This window comes from Hyperolius riggenbachi, chromosome 6 (assembly GCF_040937935.1).
Source record: "Hyperolius riggenbachi isolate aHypRig1 chromosome 6, aHypRig1.pri, whole genome shotgun sequence".
Taxonomy (NCBI): Eukaryota; Metazoa; Chordata; class Amphibia; order Anura; family Hyperoliidae; genus Hyperolius; species Hyperolius riggenbachi.
Window position 1 is genome coordinate 128,005,196 of NC_090651.1, and position 13,501 is coordinate 128,018,696.

Consider the following 13,501-nt stretch of genomic DNA (forward strand, 5'->3'; position numbering starts at 1 on the left):
GCAGTGGCAGGATCACTGAACAGGTATGCAGTGGTGGGTGGGTTCACAGAACAGGTATGCAGTGGCAGGATCACAGAACAGGTATGCAGTGGTGGGTTCACAGAACAGGTATGCAGTGGCAGGATCACTGAACAGGTATGCAGTGGTGGGTGGGTTCACAGAACAGGTATGCAGTGGTGGGTTCACAGAACAGGTATGCAGTGGCAGGATCACTGAACAGGTATGCAGTGGTGGGTGGGTTCACAGAACAGGTATGCAGTGGCAGGATCACAGAACAGGTATGCAGTGGTGGGTTCACAGAACAGGTATGCAGTGGCAGGATCACTGAACAGGTATGCAGTGGTGGGTGGGTTCACAGAACAGGAATGCAGTGGCAGGATCACTGAACAGGTATGCAGTGGTGGGTGGGTTCACAGAACAGGTATGCAGTGGCAGGATCACTGAAAAGGTATGCAGCCAGGAAAAGCTAAGCCTAACTAATCTTTCCCTATGAGAGACAGACAGCAGCTCGCCCTACTCTCTCTAATGCAGGCACACGAGTGGCCGTAATGGCCGCCGCTGCCTGCCTTATATAAGGGGGGTGGGGCTCCAGGGGCTAGTGTAGCCTAATTGGCTACACTGGGCCTGCTGACTGTGATGTAGAGGGTCAAAGTTGACCCTCATAGTGCATTGTGGGGCGAACCGAACTTCCGGAAACGTTCACCTGCGGGAGGCGAACGCGAACCACCGAAGTTCGCCGGGAACCGTTCGCCGGCGAACCGTTCGGCCCATCTCTACAACCCACACCCTCATTCAATTTAATTTCCAAAAAGTGTTCAAACTAATGCACATTTGTGTGCCATCACACAAATACGCATGTGCTAAGATGGTTCTAATGAACCAAAAAACCAAACAATTGTGCATCCCTTATACCCTCTGCTGTCTAAGGGATGGATTGGAGACCAGTCCCTCCCCCCCATCAGTCGTTACTCAGAAAGCATATCAGATCAATATCTGCATTTAATCCCCTTGGTTTTAATGTATTCAAAAGATATATCCACTTTGTCTCTCTTTGTGATACTTCCCTAATCATATCACCACCTCTCCAAGGCCTACGTACTTTCTCTACACCGCAGAAGGACAACAGTGAGGGATTGCACTGATGGAACTCCTTAAAATGTGCTGATAAAGTGTGGCTTTGTAATCCCTTTGCTATGTTTCTGAGATGTTCCCCTATTCTCTCCTTCAACAGTCTTGTTGTCCTCCCAACGTATTGCATTCCGCAGGGACACCACGCCACATACACCACAAATCGCTCATTGCATGTAATAAAGTCCCTGATTCTGATAGTTTTGCCACTTGCTGTCCCCCTGATAGTTGTAATCCTCTCCGGTCTTGCCTCCCTACATCCCTTACAATCTCTGCACGGATGGAAGCCTGGTCGCTGTCATCCTTGAAACCTGGGTGGTTGTTTTTGTGGCTCCACACAACTAGGTGCCAATATATTTCGTAAATTCGGTGCTTTTCTATATATAAATTTAGGTCTTGGTGGTAAAATTTTCCCCAATTCCACGTCTGACAATAGTATCTCCCAATGTTTATTAATAATTCCTTCTACTGATCTATATTGGCTGCTGAATTCTGTGATAAATGCATAATTATACACATACCCTTTATCTTCTTGTGGTACCCTATTAACCATTTTTCCTGGCGGCTTTAAACATTTTCCCCAGCGCTGACTCCGCCCCCCACCTCCCTGCTATCGGCTTTCAGTCAGCCGGAGACACACGAGTTCCCCCCCCTCCCCCAAGTCGTTTGTGGCTGCAGGAAAGCAGAGCGGGGAGCGCTGCAGACATTGCTTCTGTCAGTACCCGCTCTGCAGGGATGAACGCATTCCTGCTTTCCTGCCTCTGCCTTCCTGCAGCCACGAACGGCTCTGGGGGGGACGCATGTGTCCCCCGGCTGTCAGAAGCCGATAGCAAGGAGGCGGGGGGCGGAGCCAGCGCCAGGGAAATTGATCGGAGCCGCCAGGATTCGGCAGCACCGCTGCCACTTCGCACATTGACCGGCCAGAATCAGAAGTGGCCAGCCAGAACGCGAAGTGGCTAAACTTCAGGTTTAGCCGTAACATATATACTGTTTTTATATACAAAATCCATATACCGTACATATATTGCTGTGGTGCAAGTATGCGCTGTTGGGCTTACGGGCATTTTAAAATGTAACATACTGCTTAACACACATGGAAAACTCTGTTATATTTGTTTGCATTGGGTGCTTTCCCACTATGTGCACTACAATGTGTTATAATGTAAGCTATAACCACACAGCAACATGCTGCAATAGTCCCATAAAGCGGGCACTGATTTTTAAATCTGTTGCTTCTTGCACATTGCAATGGATTTAGAACTTAGTCTAAATTAATTCAGGGAGCATTTTTTGCATGATGTTGTACAACTACAATTTGAAGTGTTTTTTGTTTTTTTTTGCAGATTATGTTCTTGTGTTGGTTGTTTTAAACTGTATATTTCTCATGCACTTTTTAACATTTTTAACAATAAAAACTTTTATATTAGCTTCAGTCTCATGAATTTATTTGTTATACATCTTTTTGTGAGTGCCCATCTCCAGCCTTTGAAAGTCACATATACTGTAGATCATGATTCAGAGGCAACAGCTATTTACTTAAAGTACACCTGAACTGAAAGGAGTATGAAGGCTGCCAAATGTATTTCCTTTTAAACAATGCCAGTTACCTGGCGGTCCTGCTGACCCTCTGACGCTAATACTTTTAGCCCCAGACCCTGAACAAGCATGCAGATCAGGTGTTTCTGACTGAAGTCTGACTGGATAAGCTACCTGCTTGTTTTAGGTGTGCTAACCAGATACTACTGCAGCCAGAGAGTTCATCCAGAATGCCAGGCAACTGGTATTATTTAAAAGGAAATGAGCACAGCCGTATCCATATCTCTCTTACTTCAGGTATACTTTAAGCAGAACTAAACTCAGATAACACAAAAGCAGCAAAAAAATCACACCAGAGACTTAGGCCTCGTTCACAATTAGGCAATGTGTATGGCCGTGTGTTTGGGACGCAAGCATACCGAACTGATCCCATTCATTACAGTGAATGGGAACAGCAATGTGCTTTTGCAAAAATGTATGCAGCATGCATAGTATGAATGTCAGAGGTGCCGTATATGCATTTCTGATGTTCTTGCTGAGTGATCGCACACCAAACGCGCTGCCGAAATGCGTACAGCAGCTCATATAGTGTAAACGACGCCTAAAGGGGACTTAACTGGGACTGATAAATAAAAGTAAGCAGGATGGTGGCGTAGTGGATAGTATGCTCACAAATTCCAGCCAGGGTGCTATCTACACAGAGTTTATGTTCTCCCTATGTCTGCGCGGGTTTCCTCCAGGCACCCCAGTTTCCTCCCACATCCCAAAAACATACAGATAAGTTAATTGGCTTCCCTCCAAATTGGCCCTTGACTGCAATGGACATATGAATGGAGGGATTAAAATGTGAGCTTCTCTGAGGGACAGTTAGTGACAAGTCTATATATACTGTAAAGCACTGCAGACTCACCAGAACTGAAGTACCACATGACTTTGTGGCAGAACCTCAACTTAGTAGATTTCTCCTCTATTCCTTACCTCCTATTCTGGGCCCAAAGTGATATTATGTTTCTGGGCCAAATTATTCATTATTTATGATAGTAAATTAGCTCAGACCTCAGACCTGTTTGCTACACCTAATATACCTATAGCCCTTATTTTTCAGTATCAACAGCTCAAGCACGCCTTCTCTAGTAGTTTCAACAGACTCATGTTACTTTCTTTTTGTCCCCTGTGCTTGATCATACTGATAATGACACCGCCACACATTTTATAGGGTTAATTGACAAAGTTCTCATTACACATACTGTGCCCTGTAATGCATATCAGAATTCAGAAACAAATGGGAAACTGATATCCACTGGATTTTTGTCAAACCAAAATTTAAATTTTCTTGATTGGTTGTGATAGATAGGAAGCAAAGATTGGTTCGTTGATGGTTTAGTGAATGATTTTTCTTCTGATCAGAATTTCTGATTGCTCGAATGATTTATTGCTAGAAATTGGACCATTAGTGGCCACCTTAAAGAGAATCTGTACTCTAAAATTCTTACAATAAAAAGCATACCATTCTATTCATTATGTTCTCCTGGGCCCCTCTGTGCTGTTTCTGCCACTTCCCGCTGCAATCCTGGCTTGTAATTGCCAGTTTTAGGCAGTGTTTACAAACAAAAGACATGGCATGTGATAGGCTGAGAGGAGTTCAGTCTGTGACTCACACAGAGCCTGCAGGGGGCGTGGAGAGGGTGTGTATAGCTTATATCCTATCACAAGGAGAGCAGCACATTCCTGCCTGAGTGCCTGAGCCCAACACAGCCATTAGAGGAAAGAAGATTAGATTATGTAACAGAGATAATACAGCCACTGTGCAACTAGGAAAGGCTGCATTAAGACAGACCACATTAGAACAGGTATAGGAATTTACAGGATAGAAGAAATAAGGCTGACAATTTTGTTACAGAGTCTCTTTAAGTTTAAAAACTTTTTTCTTATGGTTCCACAATTCTATGGGCTGAAACAGAGGTGTCCCTGCAAGGGGGTAGTGGTTTTTAAAGTGATATGTTTAAAAGGGGGGGAGGTAAAATAAATGATGTTCTTTAAAGGAAAACTGAAATTTCCTTTTAAGCAATACCAGTTGTCTGGCAGCACTGCTGATCAATTTGGTTGCAGTAGTGTCTAAATAACACCATAAACAAGAATACAGCTAAGAATACAGACTAGCTTGTCAGATCTGAGAATAAAATGTCAGACATGCTTGATCTGCTGCAGGCTTGTTCAGGGTCTGTGGCTAAAAGTATTAGAGGCAAAGGATAAGTAGGACAGCCAGGCTACTGGTATTCCTTAAAAGGAAATAAATATGGCAGCCTCTTACCCTTCTCGCTTCAGTTGTCCAAGCAACTATAGGAAAAGTGGAGGTCTTGAGAAAGCTCCAAAACGTTGACTGATCCTTACTCCTACACCTCCCTGTGATACCTGTGCCAGTTGCAAGTGAACTATTTACTGCATGTTGAAATATCTTTATTGTTGGATCATAAAGTACAGATGTGAGGTTCCAGGCAATTTCTTCTACCCATCAGCAATAAGAATCTAATGAGAAGAAACAAAAGCAAATATAACATGGTTTCAACACTATAACATCTTTATGAATGTTTATGAAACTATAACGTGTTCAGCCTTGATTTTCCTGTTCCTTCTCAGAATGAAAGAACAAATGGAGAGTCTGTGGGAGTTTATTAGAGATAGAGATTATATAAAACTTACAAAAGTCACATATCATTGCTCAGTGTATAAAAAACATCTTTTAATATCTCTAAAAAGTAACGATTAAAACGCTAGGTTTCTAGCAATTAAATGTAGTTCAGATCATGCCGTGCCGAACGCTACTGTGGGTGACCACCAGCCTCCATATTTCATCTAATACTTCTCAGGTGCTATCTTCTATTGTTTCATTGCTCCGCAACACAATTGAGTTTTTCTATGTGTCAACCTCTTGTTAGGAGACAGCAGAGAAGGGAAAGGACCAGTGGCGTAGCTAAGGAGCTGTGGGCCCCGATGCAAGTTTTACATGGGGCCCCCCAAGCACTCTATACATAACAATTGATACGGCGCACCAAAACCTGCCAAAGGCAACTACAGTGTCAGAGGTGCAAGAAGAAGCTGGGAAACAGTTTATTAGTGATTACTACTATTCACAGCATCTATAGAAATGATTATTATGAGCACAGGACCAATAGAGAGGTAATAATGTAGATGAGGGAGAGCCCTTCGGGGCCCCTCTGGCCCAAGGGCCCCGATGCGGTCGCTACCTCTGCACCCCCTATTGCTACGCCCCTGGTTACGGCCAGAACCTGAAGTTAATAAAAAACACCAAAATACTGCACTGATACACACAGGTGTGTTACTAATGGTGGTGCGCTGCTTAAAAAACTAATACAATACACACAAAGATAAAGCTGCGCTCAAATGTCCTAGTACACAGTCCTTCCAATTAAAAGGATGCTCAGCAATGTGCAAGTCTACACAGATCTATGTCCTCTTCTATCGCAGGTGCAGTAAGCTCCACTTCAGTGAGAAAACCACCACCACACCCCAAGCAGTGGCCACTCACCGTTAGAATAAGACCCTCTGTCAGATGGGTCTTTAGCGCCTATGGGGTCATCTGGCGGCCCCCTGCCATATACGGACAAGTAGATCTTTTGCTTCCTCTGTGTCTAGTCCACATCACCTCAGATAAAACAAGGCAAAGCTTTCATAGCGTAAAACCATAAAATCAATTTTAATATGTAAAAGATGTACACTTACAAACCAAGCCGTGGAGATTCGTACAGAGTTTTAATGGGCTCCACCCCAAACGTTGGCCGCCGGGTCGGCTGGATGGCGCTATCTCCTAAGCCTCCCTCCTGGCTCTCACGTCCCTCTCCATGGTGGATACAGTAACCACGTATGCTTGACTAGTTTCGTCGTATAAAACGACTCATCAGAAGCTTGCGCGGCCCCCAAATGTCTAAAACTTTATACCCGTTGCGGTAGATCTCCCTCCCACCTCCCACTCTTTGCCCCGGAAGTGAGCTAGGTGGAACACCCTCGCTCATTGGTCGCCGCTCGCCAGCCGGAAGTGATGCAATACAGCCACTTCTGCCTCTGATAGGCTACCTCCCACCGCCCGTCATCATCGCTCTTTCCGAGCGGAAGGCTTCCCAGTTGCTTGGCAACCATATACCTACGTTATCCTATCCCCTGCTCATGCAAATCTAAATTGTGCCCAACCTTTTAGCCTCCCTGGGTGCCAACGTGTGTAGGACCCTTACAATCAATCTCACCCCTGCCCATTGTTCGAACATGGCTACAACCAATCTATGATGATATATACTCTTATTTAACACTATCGCCACCTCCCACCATTTCCATATATAACATATATCACGTTATTGTGGAGCGCGCAGTGCATGATGCAGAAACCATACAATTGACTTCTTCCTATCCACTTAACATATATTTTCTTAAAGCTGTCCAGGCATAAATGTTTTCTTCATTTTATATATATATATATCAGATCTGCTTGTATCTATTTCTTCTAGTCATACCTATTCAAAATGATGACTGGCCTCCAACCCCTCCTAGCCCTAAATTAGGGCTAAATTTTTGAGAATATTATTATCCCCACTAAGTGATCCCCAACCGTCTCACAATTCCAGTGAGTGTTACACCCTACAAAACCCCAAACTTATCATAAACTAAACACAACCCACTAGAGATGGGCCGAACCTCCGATTTTAGGTTCGCGAACCAGGTTCGCGAACTTCCGCGGAAGGTTCGGTTCGCGTTAAAGTTCGCGAACCGCAATAGACTTCAATGGGGATGCGAACTTTGAAAAAAAAAAATAATTATGCTGGCCACAAAAGTGATGGAAAAGATGTTTCAAGGGGTCTAACACCTGGAGGGGGGCATGGCGGAATGGGATACACGCCAAAAGTCCCCAGGAAAAATCTGGATTTGACGCAAAGCAGCGTTTTAAGGGCAGAAATCATATTGAATGCTAAATGACAGGCCTAAAGTGCTTTAAAACATCTTGCATGTGTATACATCAATCAGGTAGTGTAATTAAGGTACTGCTTCACACTGACACACCAAACTGTTCACTGAACAGAACAGGTATGCAGTGGCGGGTTCACTAAACAGGTATACAGTGGCGGGTCCACTGAACAGAACAGGTATGCAGTGGCGGGTCCACTGAACAGAACAGGTATGCAGTGGTGGGTTCACAGAACAGGTATGCAGTGGTGGGTTCACAGAACAGGTATGCAGTGGCAGGATCACTGAACAGGTATGCAGTGGTGGGTGGGTTCACAGAACAGGTATGCAGTGGCAGGATCACTGAACAGGTATGCAGTGGTGGGTGGGTTCACAGAACAGGTATGCAGTGGTGGGTTCACAGAACAGGTATGCAGTGGTGGGTTCACAGAACAGGTATGCAGTGGCAGGATCACTGAACAGGTATGCAGTGGTGGGTGGGTTCACAGAACAGGTATGCAGTGGCAGGATCACAGAACAGGTATGCAGTGGTGGGTTCACAGAACAGGTATGCAGTGGCAGGATCACTGAACAGGTATGCAGTGGTGGGTGGGTTCACAGAACAGGAATGCAGTGGCAGGATCACTGAACAGGTATGCAGTGGTGGGTGGGTTCACAGAACAGGTATGCAGTTGTGGGTTCACAGAACAGGTATGCAGTGGCAGGATCACTGAACAGGTATGCAGTGGTGGGTGGGTTCACAGAACAGGTATCAGAATCAGAATCAGAATCAGAATCAGTTTTATTTCGCCAAGTACAGCAAGAGCTGTAATCAGAATTATTTGTGGTACACATGGCATAGGCAGTGTAAAGACAGACAGAGAAAGACAGATACAAAACGCATACAATATACAAATACAAAAATAGGAATGCAGTGGTCAAGGACCGTTCTGGCCATATCACTGCTGTGCAGGGCAGTCAGGTAATAATAAGGTGCACTAAAAACGTCCACAGTCTCTTTCTGGATAAAGAACCAGGGCAGGCAGAGGCAGGAGTCGGCTGACCGACCCGGCAGTTAGAGATTCAGGCCGGGCCGGGGAAGGTTAGAGTTCAGTAGACGAACAGCCTGGGGGAAGAAGGTGTTTTTCCGCCTAGTAGTTTTGGATGGTAAAGTCCTGTAGCGGCGGCCCAATGGGAGGAGCCTGAAGTAGTGGCTGCCTGGGTAGGAGGGGTCGCGGGAGATCATGGTTGCCCTCTTTCTCATCCTAGAAGAGTGGAGGAGATCAAGAGGAGGAAGAGGAGAGCCGATGATCTTCTCTGCGTCAGTTATGACTCTCTGCAGCTTGTGTTTGTCGCTTGCCGCTGCGCCTGCATACCAGACAATTACAGAGGAGCAGAGGATAGATTCTGTGGTGGCGGTATAGAAGCTGGTCAGCAGCTCCCTGGGCATGCCAAATCTCTTCAGTTGGCGCAGGAAGAACAACCGCTGCTGGGATTTCTTCTGAATTTTGGTGGTGTTAAGCCCCCATTTCAGGTTGTTAGTGAGTCGTGCCGAGGAACCGAACCGATGATACCTTAGAGACTTCTGTCCCTCCAATGAGGACAGGTGGGAGGGGGGGAGGGTTTCTCCTGAAGTCAACGACTAGTTCAACAGTCTTTGCTGTGTTGAGATCCAGGTTGTTGTCGCTGCACCATTTGCATATTCTCTCGACTTCACTGCGGTACTCGTGCTCCCCGTTGCTACCAATAAGGCCGATGATGGTGGTGTCGTCTGCAAACTTGATGACCTTCACAGAGTCAGCGGATGAGATGCAGTTGTTGGTATAGAGGGAGAACAGCAGAGGTGACAAAACACAGCCTTGTGGGGCCCCTGTATTTGTGGTCCGGACGCTGGAGTAGTAGTTGCCAAGCTTCACCTGTTGCGTTCTGTTTGTCAGGAAGTCCTTGATCCAAGCTCGGAGAGAAGGATCAATTCCGAGCTGCGTCAGATTGGTGATCAGGATGTCTGGGCAGATCGTGTTGAACGCTGAGCTAAAGTCTAGGAACAGGATCCTAGCATAGGAGGCGGGGCTGTCCAGGTGCTCAGTGATGTGAGCCATGCTGACATTGATGGCGTCCTCCACGGATCGGTTAGTCCTATAAGCAAATTGGAGTGGGTCTAAAAGGGAGTCCGTGGACCTCTTCAGGTGGGCAAGGACCAGCCGCTCGAGGAGCTTCATGATATTTGAGGTTAGGGCCACTGGTCGGAAGTTATTTATCTCAGTACTGCCTGTTTTCTTTGGGACCGGTACAATTTTAGACCTCTTAAAACAGGAGGGGACTGTACCACCAGATAATGACTGCTTAAATAAGGAGGTGAGCACAGGGGCTAGCTGATCGGCACAGGTACGCAAGCAGATGGACGACACACCGTCAGGGCCGGAAGATTTCCTGGGGTTCAGCTTGCGGAGGTGCCGGAGTACCTCTGATTCCTGAACAGCACCCGGTGCCAGGGCGACAAGTTCACCCGAGGGGGGGGTCGGAGATGTTTGGCTCGCGGGCTGGTTGGGAGGTTTCTCGAACCTGCAGTAGAACTCGTTGAGCTCCTCCACCAGTCGGGGGCTAGGGGTCACCGTTTGGGGAGCCGGTTTGAAGTTCGTGGCTGCTCTCAGGCCCTTCCATACCTCCCGTGTGTTGGTCGACTGGAGGCAGAGCCCCAGCTTTTCGGCGTAGGCCCTTTTTGCCAGACGCAGTTCTCTTTTCAGGGCGTGCCTGGCCTCTCTGAATTCCTCTGAAGAGCCCGACCTGTGCGCTTCCTCTTTGCGTTTCCGAAGCCGGCGGAGCCTGTCGTTGAACCAGGGCTTGTCGTTGGGATAGACTCTGAAAGACTTCGACGGAATACACGCTTCTTCGCAGAAGCTAATGTAGGAGGTGACATTCTCGGCCCATTCGTCAAGGGTGGGTGCCTCCAGGGCCGACCAGTCGGTGGTTTCAAAGCAAGCTTGGAGCTCCAGTTTGGCGTCCTCTGTCCATTTCTTTGAGGTTTTGACGATGGGCTTTGAGGTCTCCAGGAGCCTCCTGTAGGTGGGGATCAGGTGTATCGTGTTGTGGTCAGAGTTCCCAAGGGGGGCTCCTTGGATGGCCTTGTAAGCACACTTTTGGACCGTATAGCAGTGGTCCAGGATGTTACAGTTCCTGGTAGGACAGGTGATGTGCTGCCGGTAGCGGGGCAACACATGCCGAAGGTTCGCCTTATTGAAGTCGCCCAAGATGATGAACAGGGCCTCCGGATGGGCTGTTTCCCAGCACGAGATGCAGTCACTGAGTACCTGCAGGGCAGTCTTGGAGCATGCGTCGGGAGGGATGTAGACCCCCACGAGGACAAGGGAAGAGAACTCCCTAGGGGAGTACCGAGGCCTGCAGTTTATAGCAAAGATCTCAACATCAGGAGTGCAGGCCTTGTGGAGAGTGGTGGTGTCGGAGCACCAGGAGGAGTTTATGTAAAAGCATACACCACCTCCTCTCGTTTTCCCAGAGAGGGCTGCGTCACGGTCTGCTCTTAGGAGGTCGTAGCCTGGTACATGCAGAGAGTTGTCGGGAATGCTGTCGCACAGCCAGGTTTCGGTGAAACAGAGAACAGGGGTATACTTGCTGATCTGGGGTTTGCTACCGAGTAGGAGGAGCAGCTCATCCAGTTTGTTGGGGAGTGAGCAGACGTTAGCTAGTAGGATGGCAGGGACAGGTGAGCGTAGGCCTTTCCTTTTGAGTCGGACCTGAGCCCCCGCCCTCCTTCCTCTGTGGCGGCGTTTGTTTGTGGCTGGCTTGGTGGAGAGATACTTGATGTGAGCGGTGACAGTGTTCCACAGGGGGGAGCCCGGTGAAAGGTTGGGACCATCCGGGGGTTCCCATTTAAGAAGGGCCTCTCTAGAGAGTGTGGCAGTCCGTACTCCAGCCATGGCACAAAATACCACAGTAGGTAGACAGATAGATGGCAAGGGGCAGGCAGCACGTCTCAGTTAGGGACACAATAGATGGGCTGGAGCAGGCGGCACAGTGTGTGGTACAATGGATGGTGCGGTGAACGCAGCACAGTAGTGGACGGTCTCAGGCCCAAAAACAGATGGTATGGGGCAGGCAGCAAAACACAGACCAGGGCACAGCTAGATGATATGGAGCAGGCAGCCCCCCACAGTCGATGGCACGGATAGGGTGGTGTGGAGCAGGCTAGATGGTATGGAGCGACGACCCAGGTGGATGGATAGAGTGTAGCAGGCAGCACGGCACAGTCAAAGGCAGATGGATGGCATAGAGCAGGAGGCACAGCAGAGGCAGAGGAAGGTGTGAAGCAGGCACAGCACAGGCAAGGCAAGGCACAGGAGATGGTATGCAGCAGGCACAGCACAGCAAACAGCGGAGGATCCCCAGTAGGAGGTGGGGAGATGGAACTGCAGAACTCACCAGGATGACACCAGGATGACACCGGTTGGTGGGGTGCAGGCAGGGCAGAGCGGAGTCCTCATCAGCAGTGGCGGGGAGCACTCAGGGTGAGGTGCAGCCCGGAGGGCCAGGTTGGTGGGATGCAGGCCGGGCAGAGCAGAGTCCTCCTTCAGCAGACTGGGACCACGTGGATGCCGGCCTCAGGGCAAGGTGCAGGCCGGAGGGCCAGGTTGGTGGGATGCAGGCCGGGCAGAGCAGAGTCCTCCTCAGCAGACTGGGACCGCGTGGATGCAGGCCTCAGGGCGAGGTGCAGGCCGGAGGGCCAGGTTGGTGGGATGCAGGCCGGGCAGAGCAGAGTCCTCCAGGTGCAGGTAGCAGATGGGCCAGCCGGGACCACGTGGATGCAGGCCTGGACCACAGGAGGATAGGAGAGCGGGCCAAGGAGGTGTCTGTAGCGCCGGGAGCAGCGGCCAGGAGCAGCGTCAGGATGCAGGAGCTGGTGTTACAGCGGCAGTGTCCGTGGCTCCGAGAAGCAGCCGGGAGCAGCCACCAGGAAGCCGGGACCAGGAGCAGCGACAGGATGCCAGCTGGAGGTGTGGCGGCAGAGTGCAACCAGGGGATCCGATGGAGCACGGACATCCGGGGCCACCCAGAGGCCGGGGGTGGCGGCGGCCAGGCTTCGGAGAGTTGTGGCCAGGAGCTTGCTGGGCTGCGGAGGGGCGCCGCCGATTGACTGGAGGCGGGCGATCCTAGGAGCACGTACAGCCGGGGCCACCCGGAGGTCGGGGGCCAGGCCTCAGTGAGTTGCGGCCGGGGAGCCTGCCGGGCTGCGGAGGGAGCCGCCGATAGACTGGAGGCAGTGTCCGGAGGTCGGGAGCCAGGGCGGCATCGGCCGGAAGGTCTTGCTGAGGAGCAGAGCCGGGTGCGACGCTGTGCTGCGGGAGCCACCGAGTATCTGAAGGAGGTGTCCGGAGGCAGGGAGCCGGAGCGGCAGACAGGAGGCACAGGTAGAAGCACCAGAACTGGGGCCAAACTAAGATATGCAAAACTATACTAAAAAAACTAAAATAAACTAACTGAAAAACAATAAAAACTGCTTGAAGGTGGGAGCCATGTGACCGAGGCGACCTGCGTGGGCGCCATCTTGGTATGCAGTGGTGGGTTCACAGAACAGGTATGCAGTGGCAGGATCACTGAACAGGTATGCAGTGGTGGGTGGGTTCACAGAACAGGTATGCAGTGGCAGGATCACAGAACAGGTATGCAGTGGTGGGTTCACAGAACAGGTATGCAGTGGCAGGATCACTGAACAGGTATGCAGTGGTGGGTGGGTTCACAGAACAGGTATGCAGTGGTGGGTTCACAGAACAGGTATGCAGTGGCAGGATCACTGAACAGGTATGCAGTGGTGGGTGGGTTCACAGAACAGGTATGCAGTGGCAGGATCACAGAACAGGTATGCAGTGGTGGG

At 49.4% G+C, this 13,501-nt stretch overlaps 1 long non-coding RNA gene across 2 annotated transcripts in view; it reads right to left on the bottom strand.

Annotated features, from left to right (window-relative positions):
* Window positions 1–13,501, bottom strand: part of LOC137522546 (uncharacterized) — a 93,567-nt gene that overhangs the window by 24,890 nt on the left and 55,176 nt on the right. The window contains exon 3 of one of the 2 annotated variants that reach the window (XR_011022328.1): window positions 4,976–5,190. This is a non-coding gene — a long non-coding RNA (uncharacterized lncRNA). The remainder of the gene's footprint in view (window positions 1–4,975; window positions 5,191–13,501) is intronic. The other variant, XR_011022329.1, reaches the window with a different exon arrangement.